The 17489-nt window shown below is 46.2% G+C and overlaps 1 pseudogene across 1 annotated transcript in view; it reads right to left on the minus strand.

The window, feature by feature from the left end:
* Positions 1–5287: 5287 nt before the first annotated feature.
* The window catches only part of LOC311362484 (homeobox protein Meis2-like), a 30388-nt pseudogene continuing 18186 nt past the window's right edge, over positions 5288–17489 (minus strand). Inside the window, exons 2-4 of the transcript XR_014684205.1 lie at positions 12738–12795; positions 10695–10784; positions 5288–6145 (exon numbers count right to left, since the gene is read on the minus strand). The product of XR_014684205.1 is annotated as a homeobox protein Meis2-like (transcript). The remainder of the gene's footprint in view (positions 6146–10694; positions 10785–12737; positions 12796–17489) is intronic.

Genomic DNA, 17489 nt, shown 5'->3' on the forward strand with positions numbered 1-17489 from the left:
TAGTGTGTGTGTGTGTGTGTGTGTGTGTGTGTGTGTGTGTGTGTGTGTGTGTGTGTGTGTGTGTGTGTGTGTGTGTGTGTGTGTGTGTGTGTGTGTCTGCGTGCGTAGCCGGGAAATACTATCATAAATGATACATAGATAATGGAGCTGTCTCCTGCAGACACGTTCATCAGTAGTAGGCCTAAATAGGAGCTGGCACAGACCACCACGGAGAATTAGGCGAAAGAGTTCGCAACATTCCTGCAGGGGATAAGTTGTTGACAATTAAAGAACACACACACACACACACACACACACACACACACACACACACACACACACACACACACACACACACACACACACACACACACACGAGAAAGCGGACAAGGAAGGAAGGAAGAGCGTGCCCGAGTTATTAGTCGAACACATTTGCAGTCTAAAGTCTCCTCGCCATGTTAGTTTTGTATATGAGTGTTCTTTTTTATATATACTCTCCCTATTGTGCAAAGCAAATTTCACAAAGAAAAAATGGTGTTGTCATTTTATTTTCTGTTTCTGTTTGGCTTTTTATTTATCTTCTTCCAAGGCATTCGCTGTCAAGCACCATTTGTTTCTGGTCAATGCTGTCAGATGCAATGGAGAGTTAGCAGTTTAAAGATAATTATTGACCTCAGGATATATTGAGAAATAAAAAACATATTTCGTATCATACGGTAGATAGCCTATACATTTGCGTGTGCGTGCTTTCATCGCGTCAACATTATTCCGTTTGACTTTCTTTTTTTTCCTCGAACAGAAAAAATATATTAAACTAGACTATTAAACAACGCATTGTGTATATATATATATAAAGGTATTGCCCTAATGCCACAGACGAGCAGCAACCTATATCTCAAACAAGGCAGAAGAATGGGTTAGAAAACCCACCAACAACAACCACGAGACTATATTAAAGCAAGTTGGAATGAAGCTTTTCTCCTGACTTGATTATCTCGATGGCCGTATGCACAGACCCCCTCCCTCCCCTCTTCCCCGCCTGGTTTTATAAAATAAAACAACAGCCAGCCCATCCCTCCAGAAAGGCTTTTCGGTGGTGCTATAATAAACCATTTTCCCTCGGCTTTATTGATCAGTCAGTCTGAGCTAATGTAATTATCCTCATCAATAGGGGACTGCGGGGAGAATCATTATGCGGTTGACATTGATAAATGATCACCCAAATGCGGCCCTTTTCTCCCAGGGACCCCCGCCTCTGACCCACTCACACAGGCCTACATATCGTAGTCATAGAAACACCTTATGGCAAGAGAAGAGAAAATTGCTGAAATGTAAAAAAAAAAAAAAAAGGAGGGCAGCACACACACACAACACACACACACACACACACACACACACACACACACACACACACACACACACACACACACACACACACACACACACACACACGCACACACACGCGCGCGCGCGCGCGCGCACACACGCACAGAGGCCTACATACGCAACCCGCTGTCCCCCAAAGCATGCCATTTGGGGAGAGCCAGCTGCAAAGCGAAGGACACGCGCAGTGCCTCCGCACGCCCATCTTAATGATCCACCATCCAAATCAGCATGTTTTTTTGTTCTTTAAAAAGGAACAGGAAATAAAACTTGTATCTTCTTCAAAAGCCAGCAGTTAATATGCACAGGGCATTCTCTCTCTCTCTCTCTGTCTCTCTCTCTCTCTCTGTCTCTCTCTATCTATCCTTCTCTCTCTCTCTCTCTCTCTCTCTCTCTCTCTCTCTCTCTCTCTCTCTCTCTCTCTCTCTCTCTCTCTCTCTCTCTCTCTCTGTTTATCTGCCCTCTCTCTCGGTCTTCCTCTCTCACTCCCCTCCTGCTCTCTTCTCCGATTCTTTACAGAGATACCAGATAGCACCATAAGCAGTAAGCCTATTAATATGTTCGCCATCTCTTAAACACACACTGTGTAAAAGGAGAATAGTGTTGGGCCTGGTGCGGACGTTTCATTTTGTTGCAGGCGAGCCATCTGAGCGTTTCAAGGCGTGCTGCTGGAAGAGCAGGCGGCATTGTGCAGGAAAGAGAGAGAGAGAGAGAGGGGGAATATTCCTTATTTTATTCCTGCAGCAGTACCCGAACTGGCTTTGACAGGGAGGAGATGAAGGGGCGGAGTTGTTTAGCTCGGCTAGATCATCCATCATTCCTGTCACACCGAATCGGCAAAAGAAAGCAGCAGAGGCAATCTACCTTCTGTCTCTTCGGAGAGGGAGAAAGGGAAGGGGTAGGGGGGGGGGGAATGGAGAAACTATTAATATTAAAATCCCCTCCATCCACAATAATCCTGGCGTTTTTTTCTTTCTTTCATCTGGTAATCTCCGCACAAAACGGAGTGGCTCTTCCATCCGTTGCATCAAAAATAAAACGAAACAAAAGTTGTAGGGGTTGGCTTGTTGATTCCCTGAAATGTGGAGTATAAGATTGTTTTTGCAATGATACATCTCGTACCCCTCAAAAATCCTTAGAACTGCTTGTGTGTCTTGCACAATATTACAATGTTATTTTTTATAAACACTAGCTTGATTGGCGATTCCGATGTATGCCTATATGTCCAGGTGAAACAAATTACAATGGTGCATACATTCTTTTTTATACAGCAACATCGGACATTTACAAGTCGAGGTCCGTTGCAAACTATATTTGTTTCAGTTTTCAAAGCAACAAAGATTCATTGTTGATTAAGAGTCAAAATAAATGCCTGCCTCATAATTCCGAAACGAACTAAAATATACAACAGCAGGCCGCAATTTTTGTAAACTTAAAGTAGCCTAATAGGCTATAACCAAATAAGAAAATATGCTGCTTTCAAAAAAAGGAATAGCTTAAATAATGATAATGTCAATTAATTTAGAAGATGTTAATCCATTTAACTAATGTATTTTTTTTTAATGTAGGCCTATTAGGTTATCATTAAGACTTTTATGCCTAACATGATTTTACACAATAACAATAATAGGCTACTAAAACTAAAACGATTAACAATACTTCAAATAATACTATTGGGATAATTCTAATAATTCCAATAATAATAATAGGCCTAATAATGGGCATTATTATTATTATTATTATCTCAACTAGCTAGTAACCTATTTATATTATCATTCTTATTATGATTATTACGATAATCATAATAATGATTAGCATTATGATTATTATACGTATTCTTGATACACGGAACGGAACATATTAGTGGTGAGACTTGGTCGTTAGTCGTTTTGCATTTTTGCTAAAACTAAATAAACATAATTTAACAAACGGAACTATAGGCTATAAAAATAAAATGTAACTAAACGACGAATATTATTTCCACTGCACCGATGATGTATTTTCTTTTATAAGGAGATGACTCTGCTGGCCGTAGTCAAAAACTGGCTTAGAAAATAGCCATTTATAGCACGTCCGAGAACACATGAACGATGCTCAATTCCGCCGACAGTCGTCGCTGCAAAGCAGAAAAAATAACCAAGCCAAATGCAGCTCTGCCCAATCTAAACAAATAGTATATGTAATTGTTTTCATGTAAACTGAATCAAAGCCTTATTGTTTAAAGCTCATATTGAGTTCTATATATATATATAGTTTTAATTTAGCAAAAGTTAGAAAAGAAAGGACCAAATTCAGACTCTGCCATTCAAATTAAAGGCTAACTAATCATTAAAGACACTCCCTTTTCACATTTAATTTTCCATTTTCCATTATATATAATTGTTATTTAATATATTACTCACTTATAGTTTCCAGGATAATTTGGAAAAACGGACTTGTGCAAGTTACACAACAAATGTTGTTTTTAAAAGGTGTTTCAAAATGACTACTACTACTACTACTACTACACCAATACTACTACAAATAATAATAACAACACTTTCATCAACCTATTGGTATTGCTTATAATACTTTGTTTATAACACAAGTTAATCACACAAAAATCTAACAAAAATCAAAAATGAAATATTTATTACAGCATTTGTGACTGAACACCTTTTAAACAATACGTCACAGTCCTCATACAAGTATTTAATGTATTTTTGACAAAGCTTAAGGGAGACGGCATCTTATCATCTAGAGAGGAGAACACGTGCTGAAAAAGGAGGGAATTCATGGACATACAATATCAATGCCACAGCAGATCTGAAACTAGCAAAAAACATTCTTTTTCAATTGAGGTAAACACATAGAATATCTAACATGAAACAATTAATAGACTGAACTCTGTACGAAGTTTTTGTTACAATAGTCTCATAGCTTTTTCATCCCCCAACAGCATTGAGTTCATAATTTATTTTTTTCTCCTTTTTTTTGTATTTTTTTTTAAGGTGTTTTCTGTGTTTTGGGTGCATCAACCGCCAGTTTGCTTCTCGCCAGTTGCCATGGAATCAACCATTGTCCTTGTATTGTCCTTATGGCGTATGCATGTCGATCCATCGACGAAGAAGCACTGTGTTAGGATGTCGCCTTTTTCCACTGTTAAGCTTCCTTCAATTGGCTCTTAACCAAAAAAACAAAGAGTCCAGGATACAAAAAAATTCAAATAAAAATTAAAAATTATAATAAAATAAAAATGTATAAAACCAACACAATCCAGTGCTTGGGCAATTCAAACAAAGATTTTTTTCTTTCTTCAAAAAACTTACAGGGCGACATTCATTCACAAACCCAGAAAAAAAGTGAGAGGGGTGGGGAGTGGGGGGTGGGGGGGGGTGGGGGGGGCGTTCTGGGTGAAGAAGGGCTGGGGGGGGGGGGGGGCATGATGAATGATCAATGTGAATCTTGCGGAGAGATCCGGTGTCATTTCGTATATAGCTCTTCCCATCATGGCCTGTTCTTACAGTCGTGGTGGTGCTGGAGGCAGGGGCTGGTGGGGGGGGGGGGGACAGGACCTGATTGCCCTCTGTCATATGGGAGCCATTTTTTGAGATGTTCCATCTTCTTGTAGTTCTTCTTCTTCTTTGTTTTCTCATTGTTTTCATTATATAGTGCTGTGCTGTTGAAACAGTCTCTCCCCCGGGTAGGAGCACACACAGTGTGGAAGAGGAAGGGGTTAACCTTTAATTTCTAGAACTAGATCAGGAAACGTAAGTTGTGTTGATAAACAAAGAAGAGGAAAGAAAAAAAATGCACAAAGTTTTAACTTAGTTAACTATACTTTTTTTTTATTCTACAGTAGTTATAACTCTTGGAGTCTTTTTCGTCAATTCCTTTTTTTTTTAATCTTCGAGGGTGATTTTCGTTTTTCCGAAGCGTTGGAGCATGTCACGTGAAAGTGTACTTGTTGTGAACATGTGAATGACGCCGTGTGAGTGTGTGTGTGGGTGTGCAGGTGTTTTTAAGTGTGCATTAGTCCATTTCTTGCACATATAAACAAAAAAAACAACCTCTGTGGATGTCTTTACCAAAAGCCCAAGACTTTACAAAGTGTTCCTGTGGGCTTGGTCCTCCATTTGGATGAAAGTAATAAAATCGACAAGTTATTTTTTTTACTTTTATTTTTAAAGCTTTTAATTTTGTTAAAAAAAGTATCACAGCTCATCTAGTATTCTGTTTCTTTAGTGTCTAATTTCTGGTCAAAAGGGTTCACTTTTAATTCTTAAAAATAGTCTTAAAATAGTTAAAGTTTCGTTGTTGGGGTTCGCTGTGTTGCTTATATTTTAATTTTAAATTAATTTCTTGTTGCAGCTGCTGCTGTTGTAGTTGTTGGTTGGTTGTAGTTGTTGGTGGGTGGTGGTTGGTTGTCGTTGTTGTCGTGGCGATAGAAAAGTTCCCTTATACTATTGGGCGTGAATATCCAGGCCTGGTCCTCCGGCGCCGGGGTCAGTGGGGGCCAGCAGGGGGGGTCTCTGTGTGGACATGGTCATTCCAGGGTGCAAGGAAGGTCCTCCGTGCATCAGCATGGCTGGGTGGGGGTGGTGGTGGGGGTGGTGGCCGTGGTGGCCGTGGTGGTGGTGGGGGTGTCCAGGCAGGTAGGGGTGAAGCTGGGGTCCGTGTCGGAGCTGGGACGGGTGGGGGCTCATCTGGTGGTGGGTTGGGGCAGGTGGGTAACTGGGCGGGGCCATGCTCATGCCCATAGGACCACTCTGAGGTACGTACTCCCCTGGCATGCCTGCTAGACCTGGTAGAGAGACAGAGAGAGAGAGAGAGAGAGAGATCCAAAGTGTCAGACGTAGAACGTTATCCATAGTACACAATAAAACAACCTGGTTATCACCTCTCAGACATGTTCTTTATCCATAAACACACTTCAATTCAATTTAGACTCGGCTCAGCCAATGTCGGAACCCAGCGTAACGTTTTACGAGATGGTCTTATTCACTGGAGTGGGTATTTCATTTTTTTTTTTTTTTGACTGAAAGGAAAGAGTGACATTATTACCCTGCGCTATTTTAGGGTATGGTGAGTGGTTTACAATGCCCAATAGCGTTGTGGTCAGCTCCAGAGTTGAAAAGCGATCCCCCCACAGAACATCCATATAGACACAGGCCCCGGTGTTGTACACGCCGGCGAAAATCAACCAGCCGTATTGACGCGGAAAAGCACTAATACTCGTACGAGCGGAACTGTCAATTCCCCCGCTGAATTTAGTGTCAAACCAAATAGGCTCTCTCTCAGGGGAGCATGCCAGCGTGTGTGAAGATATTTGATTTTAAAAATCCTTTTAAGAAGTTATTAAATAATTTAGGACTCTGTTACTTACACATAACAACACTAAGAATAAACCGGTTCCACCCCACACTGAGTATTATACAAAGCACAGAGATGTAAGATGTAAGCAATGGGTGGATTTAAGCTAATAATGGAAGCGACATCTGAAACACAGAGACACTAGGCGACAGCAGGGGAGACGGTAAGTAACAAAAAGAAGAAAGAGACTGTAAGGGAGGAGAGGAGAAGAGAAAGGACAGGAATAAAAAACCAGGGGAGGAGAAGTTGAGGAAAGGGGAATACATATGCTGATGTCTCCATCAGAAAGAGAAACTCAGTGTGTGAAGACATCAGCATGCTGGCACCCTCATGCCAGCACAGACTCCCAGCAGAGCCAACTGGATAAACAGTAAACTGTTTGGCCTTCCAGGGTGTGTGTATGGGGACGGGGGGATGGGGGGGACGGGGGTGTTTGTTGTAAACATAGAAAAGCGTAGGATGTAGAGTGGGGGGAAAGGTGGGTGTTCCTGGAGCCTGGGACTAGAGTATGGGAACATGCCTGGTCCAGAGGCCCAGACCCTGGGGAGAGGAGGCAGGGGAGTGTCAGGGGAGAGCAAGGGGGTCCTACTGGAGCCAGTGGGGGGGGGGGGTGGGGGGAGGCGGGCTGGGTCTGGGGTCTGGGTTCTGGTCTGGGCCGGCCTGCTTTGTAATGTGAACCCCTGGGGGATTAGCCGCTGGAAGGAGGAGGAAAGAGGTCGACGCAAGGTCACAAGGCATGCTCACTCGCTGCATTCCTCCACCTTAGTACACTGCAATTAAGAAATTACACTGCAGGGCCCTGGTGAGATGAGAGGAGGAGGAGGAGGAGGAGGAGGAGGAGGGGGAAGAAAGTGAGGAAGATGATGATGAGGAGGAGGAGGAGGAGGAGGAAGAGGTGCAGGAGAAGTGGTAGGAGGAGGAGGAGGTGAAGGTGGAAGAAAATGAGTAGAAGTAGGAGCAGGGCGCAAGGAGAGCGGGACAGCAAAGGGCGAGATTAATGACCAATCTCATTGGCTGAAAGCTGGGCAATTTTCTAATACTGAAACCCCCTTTTTCCCCCTCTCCTGTCAGTTCATTGGAAATGCACATGTTTGTCATAACAGGTCTCTTTAAACCACACTATCGGGTCATAAAAGGGAATGAATCATCCCGCGGGTTGTGTGTTTGTGTGGTAGGGGGTTGGGGGGGTGGGGGCTGGGGATGGACGATTGGTGTCCTCCACCCCATATAACCTAAAACCGGCTCCTGGTAAGAGGCCCAACAGATGTTTTTTTGACAGAGAGAGAGAGAGAGAGAGATTGTAATCTCCAGTCCTTCGTGCCGTGGTCATTCCATTAAGGAAGATCTGACACTCTCCTCGCTTTATTAACAAGAGTGGTAAAACCATCTGAAGACAATAACTGGGATGGGGGGCTCACTGACTCTGCCTCCCCCCCCCCCCCCCCCCCCCCCCCCCTGTTATGCCACAGCGGTCCTGCTCAATGGCTTGCTATAATTAAGTACCAAATATACCATATTGTGTGGCTGCGTAATCAAATCAAGAGAGGGTAATATTCCTCTGTATTAAGCTATTAATGTAATTGGTCAGTAATTGGTCATGAAGCATAAAGTATGTTACGTAATTAAATAGCCTCAAAATTATATAGCCCTACATTAAGAATTATCCAACCTGAGCAAATGTTGTCTCTGTGTGGCCATTTAAAGGAACATTGCTTCCTGCTTTTCTTCTCCCCCCCACCCCCCCCCCCCCTCTCTCTCTCTCTCCTGCTGCCATTACCAAAGACAGTAGGGGCAAGAGACCCATAGAGAGAGACCGGGAGAGCGAGAGAGGTTGAGAGAGAGAGTGAGAGAGAGCCAGAGAGTGAGAGAGAGAGAGAGAGAGAGAGATAGATAGAGGGAGAGAGATGGGTGAAACAGTCTGTCAGTGGAATTGTTGCGGTGACCCTGTGGAAACTCTCCATTTACATATAAAGGGTTCTTTTAATCAAGGTAAGTGTTATTATATTGTGGCTCATTGGGCAGAGGAGTTTAGGTGTTAAATAAAATCTCTTCTGCCCTGCTGCCTTTGGGATGCCATACGTCTTGATTTTTTTAAATGTCAGCACCGTGGCTCTAGCAGGACGGAGGAAGGGGAAATGGCCGGCTTAATCAGACCGCCGCTATTTAATGGCACGAGGGGAATGCGTGTGTGTGTGTGTGTGTGTGTGTGTGTGCGTGCGTGTGTGTGCGTGTCGAGGTGTGTGAGTACAGTGTGCGTGTATGTGTAAGTAAGGCAGGGTCGGTATCTCACATGTGTTCTGAAGGGGAGCGAGAGAGAGAGAGAGAGAGAGAGAGAGGGAGATTCCCCCCCCCCTCCCCCCCCCCCCCGTCTTTCGTACGCAAGCCATGTCGAATGTCCACAAGCCCTTAAATCTGTCCCCGGTGTCTCCCTGCTCTTGTGTCTTATGTCACACTAGTCTCCCCCCTGCTACCACCCACCCCCCCACTCAAAACACACACAACCACCACCACCACCACCACCACCACCACCACCCATGCCCATATACACTTCCCTTACAGAGCTGAAACCAAACCACCACCCCCACCCCTCGCCCCACCCCCCCCTCCCCCAACCCAATGAAAGATCGGCGGTGTCACCCACGGCCCGTATATCTCGCCCAGGGAGCGTAATGTACTGCGCTGTTCCCGTCTTTGCATATAAGATAATTTGGGCATCAATCCTGGCCCCCAGACAGATTTATGTCACTCAGAGGACAGTTTCACTTCTCCCTTCTTTATCGCTTCACTGGAGCCTGCTTAATTTCTCCCCTTCACCACCCTCCCCCCCCCCCACCCCCCACCCCCCCCCCTCCTTTTCCCCCTGGAGATGTTATTTTTTCCCCTAAATGTCCAACATTTGCATTGGCTGTCGCCCGACCCCGGAGAGAGCGATGGCGCTTGTTGTGATGAATGCGTTGACGCCGGGGCGTTTCTCCCGCTCTATCTTCGGTTTTTTTGTGGTTGTTGTCCCCGCAGACACTGTTGCTCTTGTCTCTTGTCTCTTGGCGCCGCACGCTTCTTGAGGTTCTCAGGAGAAGACTTTTCCTTTTCTCCCCCGGTACACCCTTCGCCCCCCCCCCCCTCCCTCCCACCCACACAGAATGGGGAAACCACATGCTAACATGCTAGCATTGGGTTTGTTGTGGGGCCTTGTTGTCAATGTATGGCCAGAGAACACAGTGAGGTATTTCTGCTGAAGTGATTGTAGTGATGTAGCTGTGGCTTGAAAAAAGAAAACACAATTCCCACAAGCCCCAAAGTATTATAAAAAACAAGGAAAGAGCCCAGTACTTACTTCCCCCTGTTTCTTTGCATTTTGCTTTACAAGATGGAGGTTACATGTAGTGCCATTGCCCATCCATGCCCATATTCATCCCCATTCCACTCATAGGCCCTAGAAAGAGGAGAGAAATGCCAGAGGAAAAAGGTCAGCAAGAGGTTGAACCACAGGGAAGACAGAAAAGACCCCCTGACAAAAAGATAAGGTGAGGATGGTTTTAGGATAAGCTGGAAAAACAAGCCGTTGAAAAGACCAGGAGGCGATGACGGAGTAAAGAACGTCTAGTTTCAAGAAAATATAAAAAAAAAATACAAAAATTGCATTATCGTTATTGGGATTTGTGACCGGGTTTTGTGTTTCTAGCTGGGTGAAAGAAATGGCAAGCGATGGCAAGCAAGCAGGCAAAGGTTCTGAGAGTGTTGAAGGCTAGATTGGACGAGCATTACTGGGGTGCTGGAAACCAGTGAGACCTGTCTTAAGGGTTAAGGGTGGTATCAGAACGACCTAAACCCTGTGGCGCTCCACCAGAGGATGTGGTGCCACTTATAGAGGGGTCAGTGGTGATGTGCCTGTTAAGTCTGCATTACTCTTGTGACCACTATAGCAGGCATGGTGGCGGGGTCGGAGGAGGAAGAGGAGTGGGGCACGGACTACATCTTACCAGCTGGTCGGATCCCCATGTGCTGCTGACCGTCCAGCACGAAGCTTCCCATTGGCTGTCCCTCCGGACTGTACGCCGCTCCCTGGCTCACTGAAGGATCAAGAAGAAAGCCTGATTGTAGTCAAAACGTGGACACGACGGGAGAGGGGGAGGGGGGAAGGTGGGGGGGGGGGGGGGGGGGGGGGTGGAGAAGGAGAAGAGAAGACACACCAGACAATCAGCAATTGTCCCAGCTCCAGCCCAAACATACTGTACAGCACTGTGTGCATGTGCGGTGTGTGCATGCACACGCACACCGCGGTGGTTGGGAAATCACTGCGGTGTGCACACATGCAACACTGTGTGTACTGGCATGCACGTGACACAAAGTATGCGAGCAAAACAAAAGAAGTTGCTGTCATTCAGTGAGAGAACGAGAACGAGAGAGACAGAGAGAGAGAGAGAGAGAGAGAAAGAAAAAGAAAGAGAAAAAACAAAATACGAAACCCGCAGACCAACGGTTGCGTTAGGAAGACAGAGGAGATGCATTCTTCTCTAATTGAGATAAGTAGGCATGCAGTTTGACAGGAAGAAGAAACATACACTAGCAGGTTAATTTCCGCCGCTAACATTCGAGGTTTAGCAGTCGGAGACAGGGCTAGGACATCGTCATACATTTAGCAAGTTCATCAGAAAGGTTCAAGTGATTCAGTTCAGTCAGTCAATAGCAATCCAATTATTGAATTGTATTTTGTATTTCCTTTCATTAATCATAACTGATGAACGCTAATATGGATTCTGTGGGACGCTGACGTATTTCAGTTCCATACACTACGCAGTATTATCTTGGGTAATCTGCTCTACCATGAAGATTAGGGCAAGCAGTTTATCACGCAGTCCTTTGAAAATATCACTGATTGGCACAATTTGGGGAACATGTTTACGCAAATATTCTGCATGGAGAAAGCAACATAACTGACTCGCCCCCACGTTAGGGGAAGCGTGTCTCATTTAAATAATTGCTTAACTTCATTTGCACAATCTCCACCCCAATTTGTAAAGGCTTTCTGGAGATTGCTATTGCTAATCAACGAATAAGCCTCCTACCCTCTTAACGATAAAATGACTCGGTTTCTCTGTAGTTATGCTACAGTCAATGCGGCTTATGGAGTCTTAATTCCCAGTGGAGTTTTTGTGTTTTATATATTTTATTGGGGATTGGGGAGCTGTTGGGTGTTTTTTTGTCATCGCAACCATCAATGATATGGAGAATCAATGCATTACCATTTGCCATTCGAAGCTTTCTATTATCCATTTCAAAAAACAGGCAGATAAAAAAATCTTTCCCCGGCTGTAAGCGTCAATTCAGGATGTCGAGGATCAATGCATCCCATAAATCCTCCCCAGCTTTGCCCCTGAGGGGATGCTTTCACGACTGGAAATAAATTAATTGATACTGTTAAACTGAAATATTGACGGATATGGGCAGACGTCAGCCAAATAAACCAAAGCTCTTGATATTTTCAAGTCTTGCTGAACGTCTCCTGAAACATTAATATTCAGAGCGGTGATGCTTTGGGGGAATTAAAAAAGTCTGAGTGAGGTGGGCAGCCAGAAGTGAGTAAGATGGGTGGGTTCTCCCTCCTCCCCCACCCCCCCCCCCCCTGACAAACACAGGATCCAAAAATAGGAGCTAATTCATAAGATGCTGCGAGCGTTTTCTGGTGCTCCTCTCGTGCCCAATTAGTAATTCTCAGAGAGAGCGCTAATGTAGCTCTCCCACCACTTAGATTGGGGAAATCTCCAATTAGAGTCAATCAGCAAGCGGCTCGCAAACACCGTCGAGAACGCATTCCCATTGAGCACATTTGGGGGGAAAGGAGGGGCAGAACAGAAGGAGGGCACCAGGCAGGAGAAGGTGTGGTGGTTGGCACTCAATAGGTCTGGGCTTCAGGCGTGGCAAGTATGCATGTGGAAAAACAGCACTGGGAAAATTGCAATGCATTTCTGAGCATAGGGCTTGTTCACGGTTTCTTTTCTTATTTTTTTAGAAATGTTTCTTACCTGCTCGATTTGACTGGTCAATCATGGGCTGTACTATTCTTCTCCTGCATTAATGAACCTGGTAGAGAAAAGAGAGCAGAGAAAAGGGAGGGGGAAGAGAAAAAGAGACGTTAAATCAACTGGGCTACATTCACACAAGAATTCATCACAAGCCCCAACAAAGACAAACAGTTTTGCATGACTTAATGGCAACGTGAGTCCTTGAGAGAGCGCCACGCAACAAAACAGACGCAACAAAAGGGGGATTGTGTGCCGGACTTGGCAACCCAGCAAGGGATACTTTTAACGTTCCTTATGATATATTCCCCCTTGTTTAATAAAGCTTTTGATTACGTTTGGTTGCCATGGCACCGGGGACACATTCCTCAAGTATTAAGTGCAGAGCGGGCACAGAGGAAGAGCCCTCAGTGTGGCACATCTCTCTCTCTCTCTCTCTCTTTATTTCACTTTCTTTCATTCTTCCTCTCATTATCTCTCCCAATCTTCCTCTTATTCTTTCTTTCGTGCAAAAACATGATCACAAACAGCATCCAGTCACTGTCAAATGTCAATGAATTGTAAAAGTTGTCAAGGGCACATGAGATAGATGCAAATGGTTCCCCTTCAATGCCCCACACCCCCATCGGACCCCCCCCCACACACCCCACCAACAGCCCCCCCCCCCCCCCACTCTTCCAAGGGAGACCCCACCTCCCGCTCCATTGTAGGGCCCTTTCTGTATCCCTTCCAGCTGTCCAGAAATGAGGTCCAGGCAACTCACTTCTTTCACAAGGTATTGTTATGTCAGCGAGCCCATCAATTAGCCTGTCTGAAGTTTTATCACCAGCGCAGCCACGAATAAGTGGAGCTCCACAAAGACTCCGCCCCCCACCCCCAGGCCGACCCTCACTCCCGCCGCCCCCAAACCAATGTACAGCCAGGGGGGTCATCTGGAGGCGACTACCAGCCCTGGGCAAGTGCTTTCTAACTTGGAATGGGGTGCATGGGCTGGGGGGGGGGAGGGGGGAGGGCCGTGTCCAAGACAAGCTGGCTACACCGGCCAAGCTCGCTCACTCTCTTTCTCTTTCTTGGTCGTTGGCCCCGTGTAATTATTCTTCCTCTTTATATCTGTCCACTCGTCTTTGTCTATTTTCTTTTTTTTAACGTATCTCTCCGTCCATTTTGTGAAATCGCTGTTCTCCCCCCCCCCCCCCCCCCACCTCCCCCTCCTTCTCACATACTAAAAAGGCAGAGCAAGGATAGGTACATATGGTTGATATTAGAGAGAGGGAGCGAGAGAGAGGGAGCGCAAGAGAGAGAGAGAGAGAGAGAGAGAGAGAGAGAGAGAATGATAGAGAGAAAGAGAGAGATGTTTCAACTCATGGTGCAGATACCCAGTGTGGAGAGACTGCTGATGGTTCAATACTTACTCAATACTCAGAAAAGAGAGAGAGAGAGAGAGACAGAGACAGAGAGACAGAGAGTGGAAAAGAGAGCGAGAGAGAGAGAGAGAGAGAGAGAGAGAGAGGGGACCACTGGTCATTAGATGGCAACGAGGGCTGGAACCAATTAGACGCCTAATCCCCCATGAAGCTCGGATACCTGCCCTTACCTTCTCCAATGGACTTAAACGCCTGTAATCTGCCGCCCCGCTCAAAGTGACATGGTTAAATGTACAAAACGCACGGCTGGGATACATGAGAGAGAGAAAGAGAGAGAGAGGAGAGAGAGAGAGAGAGGAGCACAGCTCGTTTGCCAGAGGGCATCCAGAGTGCAGGTACGCACTCCACCACCCCACCCACCCCCAATCCCCCCCACACACAGAAGAAAGATGAAACACATCCATGTGAGAGGGAATGAGCGAGAGCGAGAGAGAGAGAGAAAGAGAGAGAGAGACGGAGGGGATTATACGTGGAGGTGAGGAGATGAGAGTGAAAGTGAGAGAGATATATACATCCAGTATAAACTGCCCTTCAACCACAGCATGCAGAAGTTAAGAGTGTTTTTTCTGCAATGTATAGAACTGACTGAGATTGCATCAACTGTTCATTTCAAACAGTGGAGGTATGCTCTGTTATCTACATTTACCAAAACGCCTGTGGAGCTTCGGAGGAACAAGACAAACTTCAGGCGTACCGAAAACCAGCTTAGCAAGTTAATGCATAATAAGACATTCCTGCCATCATGGCCTCTTAGCAAGCCAGAACGCAAGCCCTGACAAAACACATTCTAAATATAGAAAATGCATAGAAATACACTCCTATTATTCCTTCCTCACCAATGAACTCCAAATAATCACCATGTGAACGCGTTCCTATTCCGAGCCGTAAACCATAAACACATATTAATGTTTTTCCAGGTGCTAAGTTGCCCCTTTCGGTCTTCAAGGAGCGGAAATCCCACAAGCATCGAAAGTCGTGCCATATATAACCCGTGTCTAAACACACTGTTTGGAAAACAATCCGGGGTCTTTCATTGTTTCTTTTGTCAAATTTAAACATGACATCGCTGGCATAACGTACATATGATAATGTTTGGATATCAAGTCTGGAGTCATGTTGTGCCTCAGATGGCCATTGAGTGAAAAAAAAACATCTCTCTGTATAGCTTAAGTTAAATATATGGATGTTTAAATATTATCCTCGCAAACGGTGCTGATTTTTTTTCCTTTTGCACTTTGTATGGGCCACAGACACACACACACACACACTCACACAAAAGCACACACACAAACAAGTTTGGTGTAGAACTCCTAGCATCTTTATCAGTCTGAGTCAAGCCAATTGAGATTATCGGAGCTGGCCTTGATAACACTGTTTTCCCTCCTCCCCATGAGCTGCTAATGGTGTGTGCTTAGAACCACACAGCCCCCCCATTCTCCAGAGATGAAGGCCAGACAAGCAGGGGGGCGGAACGCTGGATGGATGGAATGATGATGAGCTGGATGGACATGGATGGACGCTTGGATGGATGGATGTCAAGGCCCCTTATGAGGCCCTGCAAGGGAGGGAGAGAGGAAGAGAGCGAGAGAGAGGGAGAGAGAGAGAGAGAGAGAGAGAGAGAGAGAGAGAGAGAGAGGGTTTGGAACAACTGACATCGGGACCTGAAATTCCCAACCACTCTGCTGCAGAAACACAGGTGGAAACCCACACATGCTCACAGCATGGACGTGACCACAGCTGTTGTCACTGTGTCCGTGGGCTAACCAGAAGACCAGGAGGCTCATGAGGGACTGAGCAGCCTTAAAAAAGCCCATGTTTCATTATCTACATCTGTGGGGCTGGCTCGCTGCGGCTTGCCTCTGCTCGGCATTAGAGCACAGCGCTGCACATGCACATACTACACGCACGCACGCACGCAAGCAAGCACACACAAGGGTGGTTGCGCGCCTAGACACACACACATGCACACACGCGCACACACGCACACACACGCACACACACACACACACAACCTCTTCGCATGGGAACTCCATGCTGTCTTCAAACAAATAATTAAAGGCAAGGTTATAGGGTCACAGAGAGGTCATCCCTCTGGATACAGCACTGAATGTGTACATTACTCTGGGCGAGCAAAAGCTACAGGGCGGAGGGGGTCGAGGGTTGAGGGGGTGGTGGCTGGGGACAAGAGTGCTGTTTAATTTAGCCAACCGGCTTCACCTAGCGGCCCATGAGGTCTCACGGCCCATATCAGTCGTACATCAAAAGAATGACGCTGTTTCCCCACACCCCCCCCCCAGTATTCTTCGTGTATAGATATGAACACGGCCTCTGCGTACTCGCGGCGGTTGTGAACGCTCAGGAACGCCGATGCGCCCCGCGTGCATGTGCGTATGTGCATGTCAGCGCATTCCTCGCAGGGTACTGTCAAGTGGCCAACAGTTGCCCCGGCTCTCTCTCTCCTCTCTCTCTCTCTCTCTCTCTCTCTCTCGCTCTCTCTCTCTCTCTCTCTCTCCGCCAGCAGCAGCGATACCTGGCGTGGTGTGTGTTGTAAAGACATGTGCGCCCGCGTGTAGACATGTGTCTCGGCGTCCCAGGACCAGGCGAGCGCGCCGAAAAAAAGGACCGCCGGTGGTGTGTCAGGAGGATGCCGTAAATTTTCAAGAGGCTACTACGAGGACTTTTTTTTGTTTTCATTCCCACTTTGACTTGCTCGTACAGGTTGTGCCGGAGCTTGAGAGGAGGGGAAGTCAGTGCCGACGTGATTGATAGAGGGTTGGGCAGTAAGGGGTCACCCCCCCCCACCCCCCCACCCACCCCCCCCCCCCCCCCCCCCCCCGCGCTTCCATACCACCCCTCTCCCCCCCACCCGCCCCCCTGCTGAAGAAAAAGGGCCTGGGTCAACACTCCATCCTACCATCCTGGTCGCAAACAGCTGTTCCCTCACACCCGGACAAAGGTGTTAAATGGTTTCGGTCGGTGTGCAATGTTATGCTATCCCGCAGATAGGCCGACGCAGCACAGGACAGACGAGGGAGAGGTAGGCGTGAGAGAGCCACGGTAGTTTGAGAATCATGCCGTCGGGAAAGGAGAAAAAGACGAGAATGGTTGGACTTAACATCTGTTCTGTGAGAGAAAAGGCTCAACCACGTCATTTCTATTCTCAATCCCAAACACTGTATCTTCTCTGTCTACCATGTACAGCAACAAAGAGCCTCTCAAACCAAAGGATAGCAAAATGAAGACAGAATTTGCATTTAAAATGACAGCACAACCACAACGTCTTCCTTCTCTTCCTCCCTCTCTCTCTCTCTATCATTCTCTCTCTTGGACT

The sequence above is a fragment of the Micromesistius poutassou genome, assembly GCF_964030765.1.
Source record: "Micromesistius poutassou genome assembly, chromosome: 17".
NCBI classification, from domain to species: domain Eukaryota; kingdom Metazoa; phylum Chordata; class Actinopteri; order Gadiformes; family Gadidae; genus Micromesistius; species Micromesistius poutassou.